At 46.3% G+C, this 22,210-nt stretch overlaps 1 long non-coding RNA gene across 5 annotated transcripts in view; it reads right to left on the reverse strand.

Annotated features, from left to right (window-relative positions):
* LOC132813658 (uncharacterized) overlaps positions 1 to 22,210 on the reverse strand; it is a 47,781-nt gene that overhangs the window by 20,026 nt on the left and 5,545 nt on the right. Inside the window, exons 1-2 of one of the 5 annotated variants that reach the window (XR_009644122.1) lie at positions 8,542 to 8,618; positions 4,730 to 4,838 (exon numbers count right to left, since the gene is read on the reverse strand). This is a non-coding gene — a long non-coding RNA (uncharacterized LOC132813658). Of the gene's footprint in view, positions 1 to 4,729; positions 4,839 to 8,541; positions 8,619 to 8,977; positions 9,046 to 14,180; positions 14,231 to 22,210 lie in introns of those variants that run through there. The other 4 variants (XR_009644125.1, XR_009644123.1, XR_009644121.1 and 1 more) reach the window with 4 other exon arrangements.

Here is a 22,210-nt window from a genome sequence, read left to right on the forward strand (position 1 = left end):
GGTTGAAGGACCAACTGGCACATCCTGGTCCTCCAGCCTCGTTCCCCCGACTCTTATTGGTCCTGCGCTGACATCAATAATCCGAGGCCCATTGTGGGCTGGAGCATGCTCAGTGCTTCCTGCTTTTGCTGCTGTTCATCAGGTATAAGAGAGAGAGAGGGCTCATCCCTGTTTCTCCTGATGTCAGACAATAACAACAACTACCTGCATTGTATGGAGCCTTTCACATTGACAAATCTCCTAAAATGTTTCACGTATGATGGAAACGTTAATTAAAGAGAACGATTTTTAGATACATCTTTAAGGCGGACAGAGGGGGTTAGGGAGGATATTCCAAAGGTTTGTGTCCTCAGCAGCTCCAATCGTGCAGTGATATAGGTGGGCAACAGCTTACAATGGAGACAGTTCGTGGCTAACCACAGGTTAACCACCTCATGTCGTAGCCACCTCATGTCACAGCCTGTCATTACACACTACCTATGGTTAGCCACTAATAGTCTCCATTAACAGCTAATCACCCTCCCCCAGTCAGATCGTTATCCACTCCTTTATCCAACCGCTCTTCTCACTCTATCCTCACCTTTACTCCTTTTATCTTGCCCCCATCCCCCCACACTATCTTCTGCACATAAACGGACTTTTTTTTTCTCAGTAACATCTGTTCTGTGGAAGGGACACCGGATCTGAAACGTTAACTCTGATTTCTCGTCACAGATGCTGCCAGACCTGCTGAGCTTCTCCAGAACCTCCTGGTTGTTGTTTCTGATTTACAGCATCTGCAGTTCTTTTGGTTTTAATTTACCGGGAGTCTGTAATTCAGGTCCAACAGCCTCTGTCCCAGTCCCTGCTGTCTCTCCCACCCCCACCCAGTGACACTGCACCTGCACAGCTCATGGACAGGTGTCGTCTTGCTGGCCACACCCCTCATTCACTCCCATTGGCTGCAGGACCACACAGACTCTCCTCCCATTGGTCTGGAGCTGCCGTTAATCAAGCCGGCGCCGATTGAGAGGTGAGCTCCTCCCTCTCTCTGCCCTGGGATGAGCTTCATCATTCACAGTGAATGGGGCAGTATCACAGAGCACTGGGGCTGGGGGCTATTCAGCCCATTGGAGCTGTCCTCTCTCCCTCTGTAGATGGTGCAAATCTGTCCCAACTACCCCCAAATCTTTCCTTAAAAAGTAAAATTCCAAGTCTGTTTCAAAATACCTGCTGAATCTGTGTCGTTCAGACTGTTCCAGATGCTCAGAACTTACTGAGTAAAATAGTGTTCACATTTTCACCTTGTATTATTTGCCAATTACTTGAACGTAGTTACTAAAAATTGTGACAGGGTTAACAATTCCTCTCTCTCTTTGCAAATTCAAGACCTTGGAACAAAATCGGCACCAGGTCAAAATCACTGCTTCACCTTCTCAGCTCCAAGGATAATTATCTGTGCTTCAGCTAGCTCGAAACAAAAGAGAGGAATGCATCTTAATTTATTAAGATCAAAGAAACAGACCTCCGGTCCAATTCGTCTGTGCCAACAAGGAATCCTAAACTAATGAATTCCCATTTACCATCTATTGGCCTGTATCCATCAAACCCCTTCCTATTCATGTACCCAATTGGAAGCCTTTTAAATGTTGTGATTTTTCAGCCTCCACTACTTCATCTGGTAGCCCCTCCCATACACACACCACACTCAGCTTGAAAATGTTGCCAGTTCGATCCCTTTTAAATCTTTGCCCTCTCAACTTAAACCCATGTGCTCTAGTTTTGTACCCACCTAACCTGAGGAAAAAGGATGCCAGCTGCTTACCTTATCCACGCCCCTCGTGATTTTATAAATCTCAATGAAGTCACCTCTCAGTCTTTGACTCTCCAGAGAAAATAGCCCCAGCCTATTCAGCCCCTCCCTGTAGCCCAAATCCTCCAATCCTGGTAACGTTTTTGTAAATCTTGTCCAAACCTTTTCAAATTTCACAACATCCTTCCCAGAACAGGGAAATTCAAACTGAAAACAGAATTCCAGAAGTGGCTTAATCAACGTCCTGTCCAGCCACAATATGACGTCCCAGCTTCTGTATTCAATGCATTGACCATTAACGGAGAGCGTTAATGGAGTCCCATTTGCCAGCGGTTCACCCTTATCCCTCTAAAACCTCCCTCTTCAAGTACCCAGTCAGACACCTTTTAAATGCTGCAATTGTACTAGCCTCCACCCCTTCCTCTGGCAGCTCATTCCATACTTGCAATGCCCTCAACATGAACACGATGCCCCTTAAATCCCCTTTAAATCTTTTCCCTCTCACCTTAAGCCTGTACCCTCTCGTTCTGGAGCCACCGAACTTGGGAAAAAGTCCCTGACTGCTCACCTTATCCATGCCCTTCAGGACTTTTATAAGATCACCTCTCAGCCTCCAAATCTCCAGGGAAAATAGTCCCAGCCTATTCAGCCTTTCCCAATAGCTCAAATCGTCCAACCCCAGGAAAGTCCTTGCAAATGTTTTCTGAACCCTTTCAAGTTTCTCAACATTATTCCAAGAACAGGGAGATTGGAACTGACAACAGAATTCCAGAAGGGCCTTCATCAGTGCCCTGTCCAGCCACAATATGACATCACAACAGCTGCATTCAATGCATTGACCAATAACGGGGAGCGTACCAAATGCTGCATTCACTCCCCTGCCTACCTGTGACTCTACTTTCAGGGAACTATGAACCTGCACTCCAAGGTCCCATTGTTCAGCAATGTTCCCCAGGACTTTACCATTAAGTGCATAAGTCCTGCCCTGATTTGCCTTTCCAAAATATAACAGCTCACATTTATCTAATTTGAACTCAGTCTGCAATTCCTTGCTCCAATGGCCCATCTGATCAAGATCCTGTTGTATTCTGAACTAACCTTCTTCACTGTCCACTACACCTCCAATTTTGGTGTCTTCTGTAAACCTACTGACCATATCTCATATATTCACATCCAAGTCATTTATTTAAGGGCCCAATATCCATCCCTGCAGCACACTGCTGCTCACAGGCCTCCAGTCCGCAAAGCAACCCTCAATCATCATCCTCTGTCTCCTACATTCAAGGTAGTTTTGTAATGGCTTGCTCTCCCTGCATTCCATGTGATCTAACCCTGCTACCCAGTCTGCTTTGTGGAACCTTGTTGAATGTCCATATAAACAACATTCACCGCCTGGCTTAATCAATTTTCTTTGTCACTTCAAAACACTCACTCAAGTTAGTGAAACACAATTGTGCATGTACAAAGCCACAGTGACTCTCCCTGATCATTCCTTACCTTTCCAAATAGATGGATATCCTGTCCATTCGAACAACTTGCCTGCCTGACTTCAGGCTCACTGTTCTCTTGTTCCATGGCCCCTCCTTACCACCTTTTTTAAAATAATGGCACCTCACCTGTCACTATCAACGATACAAATATCACAGGAGAGGCCCAACAATCACTTCCCTAGATTTCCAGAAAGTTCCAGGATACACCTGATCAGGTTCCAGGGCTTTATCCACCTTGATGTGATTTAAGACATCCAGTCCCACCTCCTCTGTAACATGGACACTTTTCAAGTTATCACTGTTTATTTCTCCAAACTCTCGAGCTTCCATATACTTCTCCAGTAAAAATGACGTGAAATATTTGCATATATTTCACACCCTCTGTGATTCCATAGACAGCCTTGTTGACCTTTAAGCGGTCCTATTCTCTGGTCCAGTTAATCTTTTGTCTGTGATATATTTGTTTAATCTCTTTGGATTCTATTCCAGGACATCCCAGAAAGGCCTACTTCAAGGACCGTAACTTTCCTCCGACTTGATCAACAATGCCCTCCAACACATACCCTCCACTTCCCGCACCTCCACCTTTACCCCATCCCTCCAGCCACAATAAAGATTACAGCCCTGCGGTCTTCATCTTCCACCCCACTAATCTCCAGATACAGCGCATTAACCTCTTATTTCTGCTACCTAAAGTCAGACCCCACCATAGACATATTTCCCTCCCCACCGCTATCTGCGTTCCACAGAGACCATTCCCTCTGCACCTCCCTTGTTAGGTCCACACCCTCCCACCAACACATGCTCCACACCTTTGACCTTCCCTTACCGCCACGGGAAATGTAAAACGTTCAGCCACACGTCACTGAGCTCTGTCCAGGACCTCAAAACGATCTTTTCACATCAGGCAGAGATTTGCCTGCACATCCCAAAACCTCATATACTGCATCTGGACACTATGGGAAATTTAACATGGTTCATCCAACTAACCTACACATCTTTGGACTGTAGGAGTAAATTTGAATATCCGAAGGAAACCCTCACAAACACTGGGGAGAATGTGCCAACTCCAACACAGACAGTTGCCTGAGGCTGGTATCAAACCCAGGTCTCTGTTGCTGAGGAAGCAGCGCTAACCACTGAGCCACAATACTGTGGGATCTTTGGTGCTGATGTGCTGCCCCACTGATAACTCAGTCACTCACCCTGCCTCATTTCCTAAGAGGCAGTGATGATGGAGTGAAATTATCACTAGACAGTTAATCCAGAGACCCAGATAACGTTCTGGGGACCTGGGTTTGAATCCCATCACGGCAGATTTTGGAAAGTGAATTCAATAAATATCTGGAAAAAATAATCTAGTGACGACAAGGAATCCATTGTCAATTGTTGAAAAAACCCATGTGGTTCACTCATGACCTTTAGGGAAGGAAAATGCCATCCTTACCTGGTCTGGTCTGCATGGGACTCCAGACCTATAGCAACGTGGTTGATTCTTAACTGCCCACTGGGTAAACGCAGCAATAAATGCTGGCCGAGCCAGTGACAGCCTCATCCTGTGAATGAATAAAGAAAACAGGTCAGGTTTTGTTCCTTCTCTAGTAGGTACATCCTACAAACTCAATCAGAAATGTTCTCGTACACACTGAACAAATACATTTCCATCCAAGCCCTTAACACTACAGCACTCCGAGGCCATGTTGGTAAAGTTAAAACCCCTTATCATTGCAACTATATTTTTACAGATAACTGAGGTCTGCCGGTAAAATTGTGTCTCAATTCCCCGCTGACTATTGGGAGAGAGTCTATAATACAATCCCAGTAAGATGGTCATCCCTTTCTTATTTCTCAGTACCACCCAAATAACGTGCCTGGATGTACTCCCAGGAATATCCTCCCGAAGCCCAGCCATAATGTTATCCCTAATCAAAAACACCTCTCCCCCTGCTCTGTTGTCCCCTTGCTATAGCATCTATACCCTGGAACATTAAGCTGCTAGTCCTATCCATCCCTGAGTGCTGCCTCTGTAATTGCTGTAATATCCCAGTGCCATGTTCAAAACCATACCCTGAGCCCACCTGCCTGACCTGTCAGGTCTCTTGCACTGAAATAAATGCAGTGTAACTGGTCCGTCGCACCTCATTCTGTAGCTTGCTCTTGCCTGCCTTGACAGTCTGATCTGGTGAACAGTACCAGCCTCAGACTCACCTCTTTTCTCACTATCTCTTTAGGATTACCCCGACTCCCTCACTGGTTTAATGCCTCCCGAGTGGCACTAGCAAATCTCCCTGCTCGTCAGGACCCCATGCTTTCCCCTTCCTATGCCATTGGTACCAATGTACAATGTCCTCCCACTGGTTATTTTCCCTTTTGAGAATGTTCTGCTCCCTCTGAGAGATATCCTTGACACTGGCACCAGGGCAGCACCACCCCATTCTGATCCTCACTGTCAGCTGCAGAAACGGCAGACTGTGCCCCTGACTAGAGAGTCCCCTATCACCATCGATCGTGTGGAACTGGATATACCTCACATTATGTTAGAAGCCAGTCTCAGTACCAGTAACTTGGCTGTCAGTGCTACATTCCCCTGAAAGTCTATTACCACCTACATTTTCCAAAACAGTATACTTGTCTGAGATGGGGATAGCCACAGGAGACTCCTGCAGTACCTACCTACCCCTCCTAGCTTTCCCGGAGGTAACCCAACTACCTGACTGTATCTGCAGTATCCGGAGACTGCCGCCTATCACACTCCCGGGCTCCTGTCAATTCCTCACTGCCTTTAATCACTCCTCCACCAATCCATGCGATCCAATAGGATTTGCAATCACATTTCCTGCAGACATAATCATCAGGATCATTGAAACTCTCCCTAATCTCCCACATCCGACAGGAACAGCACACCACTCTACAACAGGCCATCTCTCCGCCTTAACAACCTACAGACCAAGACAAAGGCACAGTCTTACTGCTCGATAAATACTGCTCGAGAATAACTTATGTTTTATATCTTAAACATTTAATCAAGAGACCGTAAGACATTAAAAAGAAATCCTCACCTTACTCACTATTGTAGATTTAATAAAATAAAACTGACTAAGATTGATGTTTGAAGAGACTGAAACTCACTGAGCTGATCCCCGGCTCTGAGTACTTCCAAGGGTGAGGTCTCTCTGAGGGCAGCTGTGAAATGTCACTGTTTCTCTCCTCTGCCCACCCCATTTCCAGAGAGGTTTTTAACTTCACAGCAAGTCAGCTCAGAGAGGTCACTGCTTGGTTTTATTCACTGGGGGTTCCCTTTGCTGCCCAGACCAGTATTTATTGGCCACCTTTACTTGTCTTGGAGAAAGTGGTGGTTAACCGCCTCCCTGAAATGCTGCAGTCCATGTACACCACAGTGATGTTTGGACAACAATCCCCCTCTGGCCCCACCACCCTCCCTGTCTCTGTAATCCCCCTCCGGCTTCACCACCCTCCCTGTCTCTGTAATCCCCCTCCGGCTTCACCACCCTCCCTGTCTCTGTAATCCCCCTCCGGCCCCACACCTCTCCCTGTCTCTGTAATCCCCCTCCGGCTTCACCACCCTCCCTGTCTCTGTAATCCCCCTCCGGCTTCACCACCTCTCCCTGTCTCTGTAATCCCCCTCCGGCCCCACACCTCTCCCTGTCTCTGTAATCCCCCTCCGGCTTCACCACCCTCCCTGTCTCTGTAATCCCCTCCAGCCCCACAACTCTCCCTGTCTCTGTAATCCCCCTCCGGCTTCACCACCCTCCCTGTCTCTGTAATCCCCCTCCAGCCCCACAACTCTCCCTGTCTCTGTAATCCCCCTCCGGCTTCATCACCCTCCCTGTCTCTGTAATCCCCCTCCGGCTTCACCACCCTCCCTGTCTCTGTAATCCCCCTCCGGCTTCACCACCCTCCCTGTCTCTGTAATCCCCCTCCAGCCCCACAACCCTCCCTGTCTCTGTAATCCCCCGCCGGCTTCACCACCCTCCCTGTCTCTGTAATCCCCCTCCGGCTTCACCACCCTCCCTGTCTCTGTAATCCCCCTCCGGCTTCAGAAATTAAATGCCCGTGGCATCAGATTTTTAGTTGTATTCATTTTTGTTGAGCAAACCGCCCCCCACCCACCTCCCACCCCCCCCCCCCGCCCAAAAAAAGTGACATATTTCACCCCCAAACAAATTTCTGTTGATTGACCTTTTGGAGAGGCCGACACATGGACACCACAGTATTTTATCTCCCATTGTATATGTAGAATGATGGAACTTTTTCTTTTAAACATTGCTAAAAAGGGAGGCAATGGCTTAATGGTATTCCTGCCCGATGATTGAAATGTACAGTGTTCCGAGGATTAGGGATAGAATCCCAACATGGCTGATGGCAGCATCGGAATCCAATACAATCGAGAATGAAAAGGCGAATGATGACCATGAAACTATTGTCGATTGTTAGAAAACCCATCTAGTTCACTCATGTCCTGTAGGGAAGGAAACTGTCATCCTCACCTGGTCTGGCCGACATGTGACTCCAGACCCACAGCAATGTGGTTAACTCTCAACTGCCCTCAGGAAAACTACTTTAAAAACTGTTAACAAATACCCCGCAGGTATCACTTAAAAACTGGCTGTTCCCAATGGGACCATGGGAATTTCTGAACGGCCTGAACTAAAACGGAGTTTCAGCTTCACCTTCTCCCCGTCTCCCCTCACTCTGTTTACACCCAACTCCAGAACACTCTCATTGAGCCAAGCAGCCCTCACAGTGCAGCCCTGTTATTGTCATTGCCTGCTCACAACTACACTGCCCTCAGCCTCCTGTACTGTTCCAATGCATCTCAATGGGAGCTCAGGAACAGCATCTCATCTTTCAGTTCAGCCCTTTGTAACCCCAGAGTCAACATGTACCTCAGCAGTTTCTGGATGAACAGACAGTTGTCAGAAGCTGGAACATTCCACCTGAAAAGGTACTGGAATTTGAGTCCAAAAGGACGTTTATTGGGAAGTTTGCAGGTAATTGAAAATATGAAGTCTACAGGTTAACATCATGAAGTGGGTGATTGGGTCTAAATCAGAGAGTTCTTACAAAGCGACGAGGTGTAATTTGGATAAATCTGTGCTCCCTCTCAGGCCAATATCTCCTTCCTCTGCTGCAGGGCCCAGAACAGAGCACACACCCAAAGGGTGACCCAACCACGAATTTGTACATCTTTCTGCTTAACAAAAATATTGGAGATATTTTCCCACAAACAGAACAAACCTTTCTCCTTCCACAGTTAAATGCCAATGATATTCAGATCCTGATGACTCCATTGACTGTAAAAACTTGCTTTTGAGATCCCAACCTCAATTATTCTGATTTAATATCCTATGAAATGAATTCACAAAACAAAACTCACAGTCAGTGCAGGAAGAATATAAAGACATACTTTTTTCTTGGTATGTGCTTGATGTGTAAATGCCTCTCTTCAGACCTTGCCCCTCCCCCACCCCAATCCTAGGAAGGGGACATGTCCATGCCCCTCACTGTATCTTGCCCCCAATAAAGATGGCGGCCATATCCCAGGACCTATCACCGCCTGAGGGCCGCAGCCATTTTCCCATCTGCTGCAAACGCGGGATTAAGACTTTCTAATTCAGACCTACGAACCGCACAGAGTGTAATTAAAACTTCCCAGTCTGAAGTGACTCATTACCTCTGTCTCTGAGGCCACTCTCCCCTTCCCTGTTTCCGTCTCCCACATTCACCAACGGCCGAGTCACGTGGCACTGCACAGGCGGAGTTACTGGTGACGTGTCATCCCACTGGCCACGCCCCTCATTCACTCCCATTGTTTGGATGACCATCTTTATCACTTCATCCACCAGTCCCACCACCTTTTCCTATTGGTCCGAAGCTGCCATCAATCAGCTGGACCCCATTGTGAGGTCAGTGGTGGGATCCTCCCCCTGCCTGAATCAAACCCGGAAGGTGGATGGATGGTGTCAATCAGGAACAACAAGCAGGAGGTGCTGGGAAAGCTCAGCAGGTCTGGCAGCATCTGGGAACAGGAATCTGTCCAGTGGCCCTTCCTTAGAACCGATGGGAGCTGGGAACATTAGAATCCTGACAGTGTGGAAACAGGCCATTCGGCCCAAAAGTTCCACAGCGTCCCTCCGAATGGTATCCCACCCAGACCCATTCCCCTACCCTATTACTGGATATTTCTCCTGAATAATGCACCTAACGAGCCTGTTCCCTGGCCAGCAGCCCTGTCTCATGCTTACTGCAGTGTTCCAGTGAAGCCAGAACATACCAAATGGCCCATATTTCAAGGACTGCAATTTCCCCTCCCATGGGGTCAATACCATTCACGATATCTCCTCCACTTCCCGCACCTCTGCCTTTGAAACCCACACCTCCAACTGCAACAAGGATAGAACACCCCCCAAGCTCCCCCCACCCACCCCAAGTCCTTACCTTCCACCCAGATACAACACATCATCCTCTGCCATTTCCACCAGCTACAATGAGACCGCATCACCAGATTCTTAAGGGGTTTGACAGAATAAATACTGATGTGTCTGAGGGTAAATATTGAGAGGGGAATCGAAACCAGATTCTGAGCCAGTCACAGAATCAAGGGTTCTGTTTCGGATTCATCAAGTTTAAGCCAACACAGACACGGGTAAGGGGTTTCAGTAGCAATGGAGCTGGGGTGAGGAGGAGACAAGCAACGTTTAAGAGATTGGAATTGCTGGTGTTTGGAATTGTGTAGATGTCTGATCAGGAGGTCAGCTTCGTGTCAGATATAACTGCAATACTGTGAAGAATGTAGTTCTGCTGCATAGTTCCCAGTGAGAGGGAGAGGCTCAGCAGTAAGGGAAAAGAATTTGTAAGGCAACGGGTTTGACCATTACAAGGTTTCATTGGAGGAAACTGCACCTCATCGAGTAGTGGGAATGTGGTAAGCAGTTTGATAACTGAGTAACAGTGGAGTAATGGAGAGGGATGATGGGGAGGGAGAGCTGGGCATTGTCAGTGTACATGTGATACCTAACATGGTGCTTCTGCACAACGTCACCTCCTGGCAGTATGTAGGGGAGCTACAGAAGGGACCAAGGATAGATCCATGAGGGACACCAAATGCAAGGAATTCAGAAAGGAAAGGGAGAGTGGAGATGGAGCAGGATTTTTCAACAACCATGAGGTCAAATATTAGGTTTTCACAGAATGGGAGAGAAACCATTCACATAACCAGAGAAGACAGAACAAGGAACAAATCTGTGAATCGGTAAGGGGGACTGATGAGGGGGAGGAGAGAGAGTTGGAAAGTCTATAGTTTAGTGAGATTATGGTAAAGGGTCAAGATGAGCTCTGATAAGGCTTGACATGAGATTGGAGAAGGTTTTGACAAAAACCGGGAACACCACGTGAGACAGTTTGACTCCGTGGGCTAGTGGGAGGGAGGGGAGGGAGGGAGGGAGGGAGGGAGGGAGGGAGGGAGGGAGGGAGGGAGGGAGGGAGGGAGGGAGGGAGGGAGGGAGGGAGGAAGGGAGGGAGGGAGGAAGGGAGGAAGGGAGGGAGGGAGGGAGGGAGGAAGGGAGGGAGGGAGGAAGGGAGGGAGGGAGGAAGGGAGGGAGGGAGGAGGGAGGAAGGAGGGAGGGAGGGAGGAAGGGAGGAAGGAAGGAAGGGAGGGAGGGAGGGAGGGAAGCAGCAGATCGGATTATCTCAGTTTTAGTGACAGAGAAACTCCATGTGCTCCAAACTCTTGTTGTTGGAGAGAAGGATGGAGGAGACAGGATGATGGACAGTGTTTCACAAAGAAACAAAACCTGGGTAAGTGATTTTTCAAGTGAGTGAACAAACCGAATGTATTTAACTTTTATCCAAAATATTAAAACAAACAACTGAAGTCCTGGTTCGAATCCCATCTTGGCAGATGGTGGAATCTGAATTCAAGAAAAAATAACTGAATTAGGAATCTCCTAATCTCCATGGAGCCATTGTCAATGGCGGAAAAAATCCTGCCAACCTGACAGTGGCCCAGCAAGCTACTCACTGTATTAGTCACTGCAAAGTCTCAACAAAGGAATGGAACTGGATGGACCAATGGCAACTAACAAGGCACCAGAAAATACAACCACAGAATCAGCCCTCTCGATGGTGCAATGTCCTCCAGACTAACATCTGGAGTTTGGTGCCAAAATGTGCAGAGCAGTCTCACAGACCAATCAAGGAACAGCCTGTCATGCTCATACTCGTGAAATCCACCCTTACAGACAATGACCAGACACCACCATCATCATCCCAAGATATTGAGATTGTGGTGATGGAAAAGCACAACAGGTCAGGCAGCATCCGAGGAGAAGCAGAATCGATGTTTCGAGCCTAAGCCCTTCATCAGCCTGACCTGCTGTGCTTTTCCAGCACCAGACTCTCGTCTCTGATCTCCAGCACCTATAGTGTTCCCTTTCTCCTGAAATCTCTGGATATGTCCTGTCCCCCACCAGTAGGACAGACCAGGCAGAGGAGGTGGCACAGACAGGGAGGATTTGCCCTCGGAGTATCCAGCATTGACTCCGGACACCAGGAAATCTCATGGCTCCTGCTGATTACCACGCTCCGTCCTCCCTTGGCTGATGAATCACTTCTCCTTCATGTTGAACACCATTTGGAGGAAGCACTGAGGAAGTAAAATGGTGTCAAACATACTCTGGGTACAGGATTTCAATGTCCACAATCGAGACTAGCTCTGCAACAGAATTTCTGACTGAGCTGGTCCGGTCCTAAAGGATAGAGCTGCTCAACTGAGTCCGCAGTGGGTGGTGAGGGAACCAACAACAGGGAATAACATACTAGATCTCATTGTTATGAATTGACCAGCTGCAGATACATCTGTGCATAACATAACGGTAAGATCGACCATTACACATTCTTTTTGAAGACACAAGTCTTGGCTTAAAGTTGAGAAAAACCTCCACTGTGTTGTGTGACACTATCACCGTTCTAAATGGGACAGACTTTGAAGAGATGTAGGAACACAAACTGGGTATCTCTGAGGCACTGTGGGATATCAACAGCAGCAGAACTATACTCCAGCACAATCTGTAATCTCATGGGTTTGTAAATCCCGCACTCACCCATCACAATGGACAGGAAAGGAGGGCAGGCCATGAGCAGCACCAGGCATACCTAAAAATGAAGTGCCAACCTGTGAAGCTACCAAGCAGGACCATCTGCTTTTCAAACAACATCAGCAACAAGCAACAGAGCTAAACGATCCCACAACCAATGGAATAGATCGGAGTTCTGCCACACCCAGTTGTGAACAGTGATGGACAATAAAACAACTCACTGCATGAAGCATCACAGATATCCCCACCCTTACTGATGGAGGAGCCTCACACATCCATGCACCAGATAAGACAACAGCATTTGCAGTCAGAAGTGCAAAGTGGGATGATCCATCTCAGCCTTCTCCAGTGGTTTCCAACATCACAAATGCGAGTTATAAGCCAGTTTGATTCAGTTTAAATAACATCAAGAAATGGTTAAGTAGTGCAAAGGCTACGGGCCCTGCCAATATTCTGGCAAAGTACAGATGGCTTGTGCTCCAGAACTTGCCACCCACCAAGCCAAGTACCGCTCCAGCACTGGCATCTACAGACAATGTAGAACATTGCCCAGGGATGTTCAACACAAAAACACAGAGCAATCCAACCCAGACAATTTCCCTCTGTCAGTCCACACTCGATCAGCAGTAAAGTGATGGAAGATGTCATCAACAGGACTACCAAGCAGCAGCTGCTCAGCAACAGCCAGCTGAGTGACACTCATTTTAGGCTCCACCAGGGTCACTCAGCTCCCGATTGTGTTAGTGCCCTGATTTCCAACCTGACAACCAGCTGATCACAGAGATGAGGTGAGGGGGACAGCCCAATCCCACTCCAACACCACTATTTCTAGCTGATTCTACCCTTGTCTCAGCTCATATACTCACATCCACCTTGTGTTATCTCCAGACTTCATTATCCAAACACACTCCTGGCCAACTTCCTACATTCAACCTCCCTGTCATCTCAAGAAAAACTAAATCTCTGCTGCCCAAGTACTCCCTCGTACCAAAACTTGCTGATCCATCAAAAGGCTCCTATTCATAATCAACAACATAGAGCAACAGCAATGTACAGCATGGAAACAGACCCTTCGATCCAACCCGTCCATGCTGACCAGATATCCCAACCCAATCTAGTCTCACCTGCCAGCATCCAGCCCACATCCCTCAATTTAAAATTCTCACCCTTGATTTAATTCCTGGGTGCGACCATCCCTAGCTCGCTGTATCTCACACCCTTTGAGACCTCGACAACCCATTCTGTTCAAGACTCCCAATGATCTGTTAATTCATTACCTCACCTGTGTGGCTGCTTTTACAGTTGCCAAAGCAACAAGGTCTGAAATTCACAGCCAAAACCTCTCAGGTCTGCTTTCCTCCTTTAAGACACTCCTCAAAATCTACTTATTTGGCAATGCTTTTGGTTGTCTGACCTAATATCACCATCTCTGGCCTTACGTCTAAAGTTCCCAATAATATTTTATAAGGGATACAGAGAGGTTAAGTGAGTGGGCAAGGATCTGGCAGATGGAGGACAATGTTGGGATATGTGAGGTCATCCATTTGGGTCGGACTAACAGCAAACTGGATGATGAAATGGTGAAATATTGCAGCATGCTGCTGTACAGAGGGAGCTGGGTGTCCTTCTGCATGAATCACAGGAAGCTGGTTTGCAGGTACAGCAGGTAATTAAGGCAGTGAAATTATAAGCATGAAATTAAAACTACAAACTGTTCTTAATTTGGACATGATCTTCAAATCATCACTGTTGCTGTCATGAATACTCTGTAATGTCTCTTACCCAACCACATTGTGGGAGCACATTCACCACACAAACTGCAGCTGTACAAGAAAGTCAAACATCACCCTCTCCACAGGCAACAGGGTTTTGGCATTAATCACTGGGATCTGTGGAAGGAGAAACACAGTTGATGTATCAGGTCTCGGTACCTGCCGTAGGCAGCATTCTCTCCACCTACCAGCCTTGGCCTTAACAGGAACATACTGTCTATATACTCTCATTGTCACAGGCCTATGGAGGCAATAGCAGATGAGGACAGAGAAGCAATCATTCCCAGTAAAGAGGCAATGTTGGGAAAGATAACAGCCTCAAGGTAGATGGGTCTCCTGGCCTGATGGAATGCATCCCAGAGACAAAAAGAGATGGTGGGAAGGCGGGAAAGGAATAACAAATAAACCTCTGATAATTCACTAAAATTTGTTGGATTCTGGGATGGTTTGGACAGACTGGAAGCTGCAAATGTGGTGCCACTATTTTTCAAAAAGGACCGTTAGCTTAACTTCTGTCATGGAGAAAATGCTTGAATCTCTCAAGGAAGTAGTGGTGAGATATCTGGGTAGAAATTATCTCATTTAGCAGACACAGCATGGATTCATGAAAGGCAGATCATGTTTAACGCATTTACTGGAATTATTTGAGGATACGACGAGTGCGTTGGACAAGGCGGACTCGGTGGATGTGGTGTACCTGGATTTCCAGAAGGTATTCGATAAGTTGCCACAAAAAAGGCTGCTGTATAAGGTAAAGGTGCACAGCATTATGGGTAATTATCATTGATACAGGATCGGTTAACCAACAAAAAATACAGGATGGGGAAAAATGGGTGTTTGGATTAGTGTTGGCACTACAACTGTTTGCACTTTACACAAATGTTTTGGAGTTGAGGACAAAGTGTCCGGTATCAGAGTTCACATTTGATACGAAGAGGAGTAAAGCAATGTGTGCAGAGGCCACTGTCAGTCTGCACAGGGATACAGATAGATTAAGTGAGTGGGCAAGGATCTGGCAGATGGAGTTCAATGTTGGGATATGTGAGGTCATCCATTTGGGTCGGACTAACAGCAAACTGGATGATGAAATGGTGAAAACATGCAGCAGGCTGCTGTACAGAGGGAGCTGGGTGTCCTTGTGCATGAATCACAGGAAGCTGGTTTGCAGGTACAGCAGGTAATTAAGGCAGTGAAGGGAATATTGTCCTTCATTGCTAGAGGGATGGTTATGCTGCGGCTGTACAGGGGGCTGGGGAGGCCACACCTGGAGTACTGTGTACAGGTTTGGTCTCCTTACATTAGCGAGGATGTACTGGCACTGGAGGGAGTACAGAGGAGGGTCACTAGTTTGAGTTGGGAGTTGAGAGGGTGGTGTATGTGGAGAGATTGAGAAAACTGGTTCTATAGTCATTGTAATTTAGAAGAATGGGAGGTTGGATAGGAAACAAATAAAATTATGAAGGGAGTAGTTAAGATAGAAGCAGGGAGGCTATTTCCACTGGGGGCAGGTCAAACTACAGAGCATTACCTCAAAATAAGGGGGAGCAGATTTAGGACTGAGTTCAGGAGGAGCTTCTAGCTAAAGAGTTGAGAATCTGTGGAATTCCCTGCTGAATGCAGCATTTGACGTTATCAACTTGAATGCCTTTAAAGCAAAATGTAGATTTGTGAACAGGAAAGGAATTAAGGGTTATGGTGGGAGAGCAGGAATGTGGAGCTGAGGCCATGAAAAGATCAGCCCTGATCTTATTGAATGGCAGAGCAGGCTTGAGGGGCTAGATGAAAGTTCTTGCCTTGTGCCATCAAAATTGGCCTTTGTGCAATTCAGAACCTTAACTTGTAGATCTGGTCTATTATTTTATGTAACTATTTTAAAACTAGTAGAATTACCAGAGAATCCCAGAAGTGTGGAAGCAGGTCATTCAGCCCATCACATTGATACTGACCCTGACAGCCTCCTAACCTCCCCCTGTAACATTGCATTTCCCAGAGCCACCCAACCTACACATTCCAGAACATTATGGGGAATTCAGCCTGGATAATCCACCCAACCTACACATCCCTGAATACTGTGGGCAATTCAGCCTGGATAATCCAACCTACCCTGCACATCCCTGAACACTGTGGGTAATTCAGCCTGGATAATCCATCCAACCTGCACATCCCTGAACATTATGGGCAATTCAGCCTGGATAATCCACCCAACCTGCACATCCCTGAACATTATGGGCAATTCAGCCTGGATAATCCACCCAACCTGCACATCCCTGAACACTGTGGGTAATTCAGCCTGGATAATCCACCCAACCTGCACATCCCTGAACACTGTGGGTAATTCAGCCTGGATAATCCATCCAACCTGCACATCCCTGAACACTGTGGGTAATTCAGCCTGGATAATCCACCCAACCTGCACATCCCCGAACATTATGGACAATTCATTCTGGATTATCCATCAAACCTGCACATCTTTGGACTGTGGGAGGAAACCAGAGGACCCAGACGAAACTCATGCAGAAAACCCCAATAAGGTGATCATCCCTTTCTTATTTCCGAGTTCCACCTAAATAACTTCACTGGCCGTACTCCCAGGAATATCCTCCCTAACCAAAAACATAATGCTATCCTGAATCAAAAATGCCAGTCCCCCTCCTCTCCTGTCCCGCTTTCTATTCTTCCTATAGCATCTATACCCTGGAACATTAAAGTGCCAGTCCTATCCATCCCTGAGTGATGCCTCTGTAATTGCTGTAATATCCCAGTGTCATGTTCAAAACCATACCATGAGCTCATCTGCCTTTCCTGTCAGGCCTCTTGCATTGAAGTAAATGCAGTGCAACTGCTCAGTCGGACCTCATTCTGTGCCTTGCCCTTACCTGGACCAGCCTCAGACAAACCTCTTTTCTCACTATCTTCTTGGGTTTACACCCACTCCCTCACTGGTTTAATGCCTCCCGAGTATCACTAGCAAATCTCCATGCCTGAATATTAGATACCTTCCAATTCAAGTACAATCCATCCTTCTTATGCAGGTCAACTCTACTCCAGAGGAGATCACAACGATCCAAAAATGTGTTTCCTTTTCCCCTGCACCAGCTCCTTCGCCACTCATCCAGCACCCCCTCGTCTGTAATATGGACATTTTTCAACATGTCACCATTTATTTCCCCACATTCTATATCGCCCATGTACTTCTTCACAGTAAACACTGCCACAAAATACTGGTTTCCTATCTCGCCCATCACCTGCAACTCCACACAATAGCTGCCTTGCTGATCTTTGCGGGTCTCTATTTTCTCCCTAGTTAGCCTTTTGTTCATGTATTTATAAAAGCCCTTTGGATTATCCTTAACCCTATTCACCAAAGCTATCTCACATCCCTTTTTTGCCTCCTGATCTCCCTCTTAATTATATTCCTATTGCTTTTAAACTCAAAAATGTTTGGATTGAAATAAATGCAAAATATAACATCCTGACAAAACAAACGAGGGCAGGACTTACACTCAATAAAATTAGGGCCTTGAGTAGTGATATGGGAACAGAGAGACCGAGGGCTTCACAACTTTGAAGTCTGCGTCACATGTAGATGGTTAAGAAGGTATTTAGCAGGCTTGCCTTCACTGTTCAGGCCTTAGTACAGGAGTTGCAACGTTGTGTTGAGGACGTACAGGACGTGGGGAGGCATCTTCTGGAATACTCTGTCCAGTTCTGGTTGTGCTGCTATAGGAAGGATATTATTAAATTGGAGCACGTTCAGAAGAGATTTACCAGCATGTTGCTATGAATGGAGGGATTGTGTTCTAAGGAGAGGCTGGATAGGCTGGGAATTTTTTCACTGGCATACACGAGGTTGAGGGGTGACCTTATTAGAGGTTTATAAAATCAGAAAGAGTGTCGACAAGGTGAATAGCCGGGGGAGAGGGGGATTCAAAACTCAGGTGCATTCATTTTGAGAAGAAATGAGAAAGATGAGAAAAGACATTAGGGTTTTAAAAAAAATATGTGGAATGAACTTCCAGAGGAAATGGTAGCTGTGAATACAATTACAATATTTAAAAGACATTCAGATAAGTACATAAATAGGAAATATTTGGATGGATGTGGACCAAGCAGAGGCAGGTACAATTAGTTCAGTTTGGAATTATGGTCGGAATGGACTGGTTGGACCACAGGGCCTGTTTCCTTGCTGTATAACATTATGACTAATCCTCACTAACTCTAAATTCCTCTATCCTCACAACTCTCCCGATCACTGTCACCTCATCTAGCTTCACAACTTTTCCTTATTTATATAATTCCTCTCCAGCCACAGAACGCTCCCTATCTCATGTCCTCCAGTTTCTCAAATCTCTGCGATATGTGCCTTTCTTTAGTTCTAGCCTTGAGGCTGCCCTCATTAACTCCGATTGGTTGAAGGACAAACTGGTCCGACCTGGTCCTCCAGTACTGCACTCTGGCTTTATTGGCCTGCGCTGACATCAATCATCCGGGGCCCATTGTGAGGTGAGTGGTGGGATCCTCCCTCTCTCTGCCCTGGGATGAGCTTCAACATTCACAGTGAGTGGGGCAGTATCACAGAGGCTGGGGGCTATTCAGCCCATTTGGGCTGTACTCTCTCCCTCTAGAAATGCTGCAAATCTGTCCCAATTCCCTTCCCATTTGCCCATCGCCCCCCAAATCTTCCATTAAGTAAAATTCCAAATCTGTTTATTAATAACTGCTGAGTCTGTGTCCAGCTGCCATTCAGACTGTTCCAGATGCTCAGAACTTACTGAATAAAATAATGTTCACATATTATTTACCAATTACCTGAAAATAGTTACTAAAATTGTGACATTGTTAACAATTCCCCTCTCTCTGTAGATTAAATATCCTCAAAACAAATTTGCAGCTGGTCAAACTCACTGCTTAACCTTCTCAGCTCCAAGGACAATTATCTGTGCTTCTGCTAGCTCTCCACAAAAGAGGAACACATCTTATCTTCATTTATTACTGTCATAGAGATGTACAGCACAGAAACAGACCTTTGGTCCAATTTGTCCATGCCAACTAGGAATCCTCAACAAATGGAGCCCCATTTGCCAGCAATTGGTCCGTAGCATTTGAAATCCTTCCTATTCATGTACCCAATCGGATGCCTTTCAAATGTTGTAATTCTATTAGCCTCCACTACATCATCTGGCAGCTCATTCCACACACACACCACACACAGCTTGAAAACTTTGCCCCTTAGATCCGTTTTAAATCTTTGCCCTCTCAATGTAAGCCCATGTGATCTTGTTTTGAACCCACCTAACCTGGGAGGAAAGACCCTGGCTGTTCACCTTATCCATGCCCCTCATGATTTTATAAATCTCCATGAAGTCACCTCTCAGTCTTTGACTCTCCAGGGAAATTAACCCTGGCCTATTCAGCCTCTCCCTGTAGCCCAAATCCTCCAATCCTAGCAAAGTCTTTGTAAATCTTTTCTGAACTCTTTCAAGATTCACAACATCCTTTCCAGAACAGGGAATTTCAAACTTAAAACAGAATTCCTGAAATGGCATAATCAATGCCCTGTCCAGCCACAATTTGACGCCCCAGCTTCTGTACTCAATGCATTGACCAATAAATATAAGCATACGAAACGCTACCTTCACTAGTCTGCCTATCTGCAACTCTACTTTCAAGGAACAATGAACCTGCACTCCATGGTCTCTATGTTCAGCAACATTCCCAAGGACTTTACCATTAAGTGTATAAGTCCTGCCCTGATTTGCCTTTCCAAAATCCAACAGCTTACATTTGTCTAAATTGAACCCAGTCTGCCATTCCTCGCCCCAATGGCCCATCTGGTCAAGATTCTGTTGCCTTCTGAACTAACCTTCTTCACTGTCCACTACACCTCCAATTTTGGTGTCTTCTGTAAACCCACTGACCATATCTCATATTCACATCCAAGTCAATTATTTAAGGACCCAATATCCATTCCTGCAGCACACTGCTGCTCACAGGCTTCCAGTCCGCAAAGCAACCCTCCATCACCACCCTCTGCCTCCTACCTTCAAGCCAGTTTTGTATCCAAATGGCTAGTTCTCCCAACATTTTATGTTATCTAACCTTGCTAACCAGTCTGCTTTGTGGAACATCATTCAGTGTCCATATAGACAACATCCACAGTCTGCCTTCATCAATCATCTTTGTCACATCTTCAAAAAAACTCAATCAAGTTAGAGAGAAAGAGAAAATTTCCCACACACAAAGCTATGTTAACTATCCCTAATCAATCCTTGTCTTTCCAAATACATGTAAATCCTGTCCCTCAGAATCCCTTCCAACAACTTACCTACCACTGACGTTAGGTTGACTGCTCTCTTGTTCCCTAGCCTTTCCTTACCACGTTTTTTAAATAATGGCACCCATCTTCTAGCACCTCATCTGTCACAAACAATGATATAAATACCTCAGGGAGGGGCACTGCTATCACCTTCCTAACTTTCCACAAATTTCTGGGATACACCTGATCAGGTCTCAGGGATTTATCCACCTTGCTACTTTTTAAGACATCCAGTACTTCCTCCTCTATAATATAGACACTTTTCAAGTTATCACTATTTATTTCTCCAAATTCTCTAGAATAGAATAGCATAGTATCTCTCCCACCTCCTGTTGTTCCATAGATGGCCTTGTTCATCTTTAAGGGGTCCTATTCTCTGTCTGGTTATTATTTTATCCTGAATGTATTTGTAGAACCTCTTTGGATTCTCCTTCAACTATTTCCTAGAGATATTTCAAGTCCCCTTTTTGCTCTCCTGATTACCCTCGAGTATATTCCTGTAAAAACGTGATCCTGTACTCCCAATTCCTCCGCCTCTGCCATATCTGCTTCCAGGAGAAGCAATTCCACTCCAAGACATCCCAGAAAGGTTTCCTCTTTCAAGGATCGCATTTCCCTCCCATCTGATCAACAATGCACTCCAACGCATATCCTCCACTTCCTGTACCTCTGCCCTCCCCCCATCCCTCCAACCACAATAAGAATACAATCCCCCGATCCTCACCTGCCACCCAATCATCTCCATTAACCTCTGCTATGTCCACTACCTCCAGTCAGACCCCACCACCAGGTATATATCTCTCTCCCCAGCCCTTTCTATCTTCTGCAGAGACCATGGGATCTTTGGTGCTGATGTGCTGCCCCAAAGATACCTCAGTCACTCACCCCTGCCAAATGGCCTAGTGAGATTGTCACGAGATGGATAATCGGGATACCCAGATAACGTTCTGGGGCCCAGGGTTTGGATCCGGTCACAGCAGACAGTGGAATGTGAATTCAATAAAAATTTAGAATCAAGAATCTATTAAAGACCATGAATCCATTGTTGATTGTTGCGAAAAAAAACCTCATCAGATTTGCTAATATCCTTCAGGGAAGGAATCTTCCATCCTTACCTGGTCTGGCCTACATGTGACTCCAGACCCACAGCAATGTGGTTGACTCTTTACTGCCCTTTGGGCCCAGTCAGTGACACCCTCATCCTGTGAATGAATAACACAGAAGGTCAAGTCTTGTATACAACCATACTATTCTTACAGAAAAGTGATCTCTTAGTAAATTTACTTCTCAACTCCCTACTGACTATTGCGGAAGTGGGGGGGGGGGGGGGGGGGGGGGGGGGGGGGGAGGGTGAGGGAGGGTCAATCGTAACATCCCAATAAGGAGATCATCCCTTTCTTATTTCTCAGTTCCACCTGTATAACCTGCCTGGATGTACTGCCAGGAATACTCTCTTGAAACTGTAATGTTATCCCTAATCAAAAAACCTCTCCCCCTGCTCTGTTGCCCCCTTTCTATCTTTGCTATAGCATCCATACCCTGGAACATTAAGCTGCTGGTCCTATCTATCATTAAGTCATGCCTCTGTATTTGCTATAATATCCCAGTGCCATGTTCAAAACCATACCCTGGGCTCCTCTGCCCGACCTATCGGGCCTCCTGCATTGAAATAAATGCAGTGTAACTGCTCATTCTGTGCCTTGCCCTTGTCTGTCTTGACTGTT

Source organism: Hemiscyllium ocellatum, unplaced genomic scaffold (genome assembly GCF_020745735.1).
Source record: "Hemiscyllium ocellatum isolate sHemOce1 unplaced genomic scaffold, sHemOce1.pat.X.cur. scaffold_427_pat_ctg1, whole genome shotgun sequence".
Taxonomy (NCBI): Eukaryota; Metazoa; Chordata; class Chondrichthyes; order Orectolobiformes; family Hemiscylliidae; genus Hemiscyllium; species Hemiscyllium ocellatum.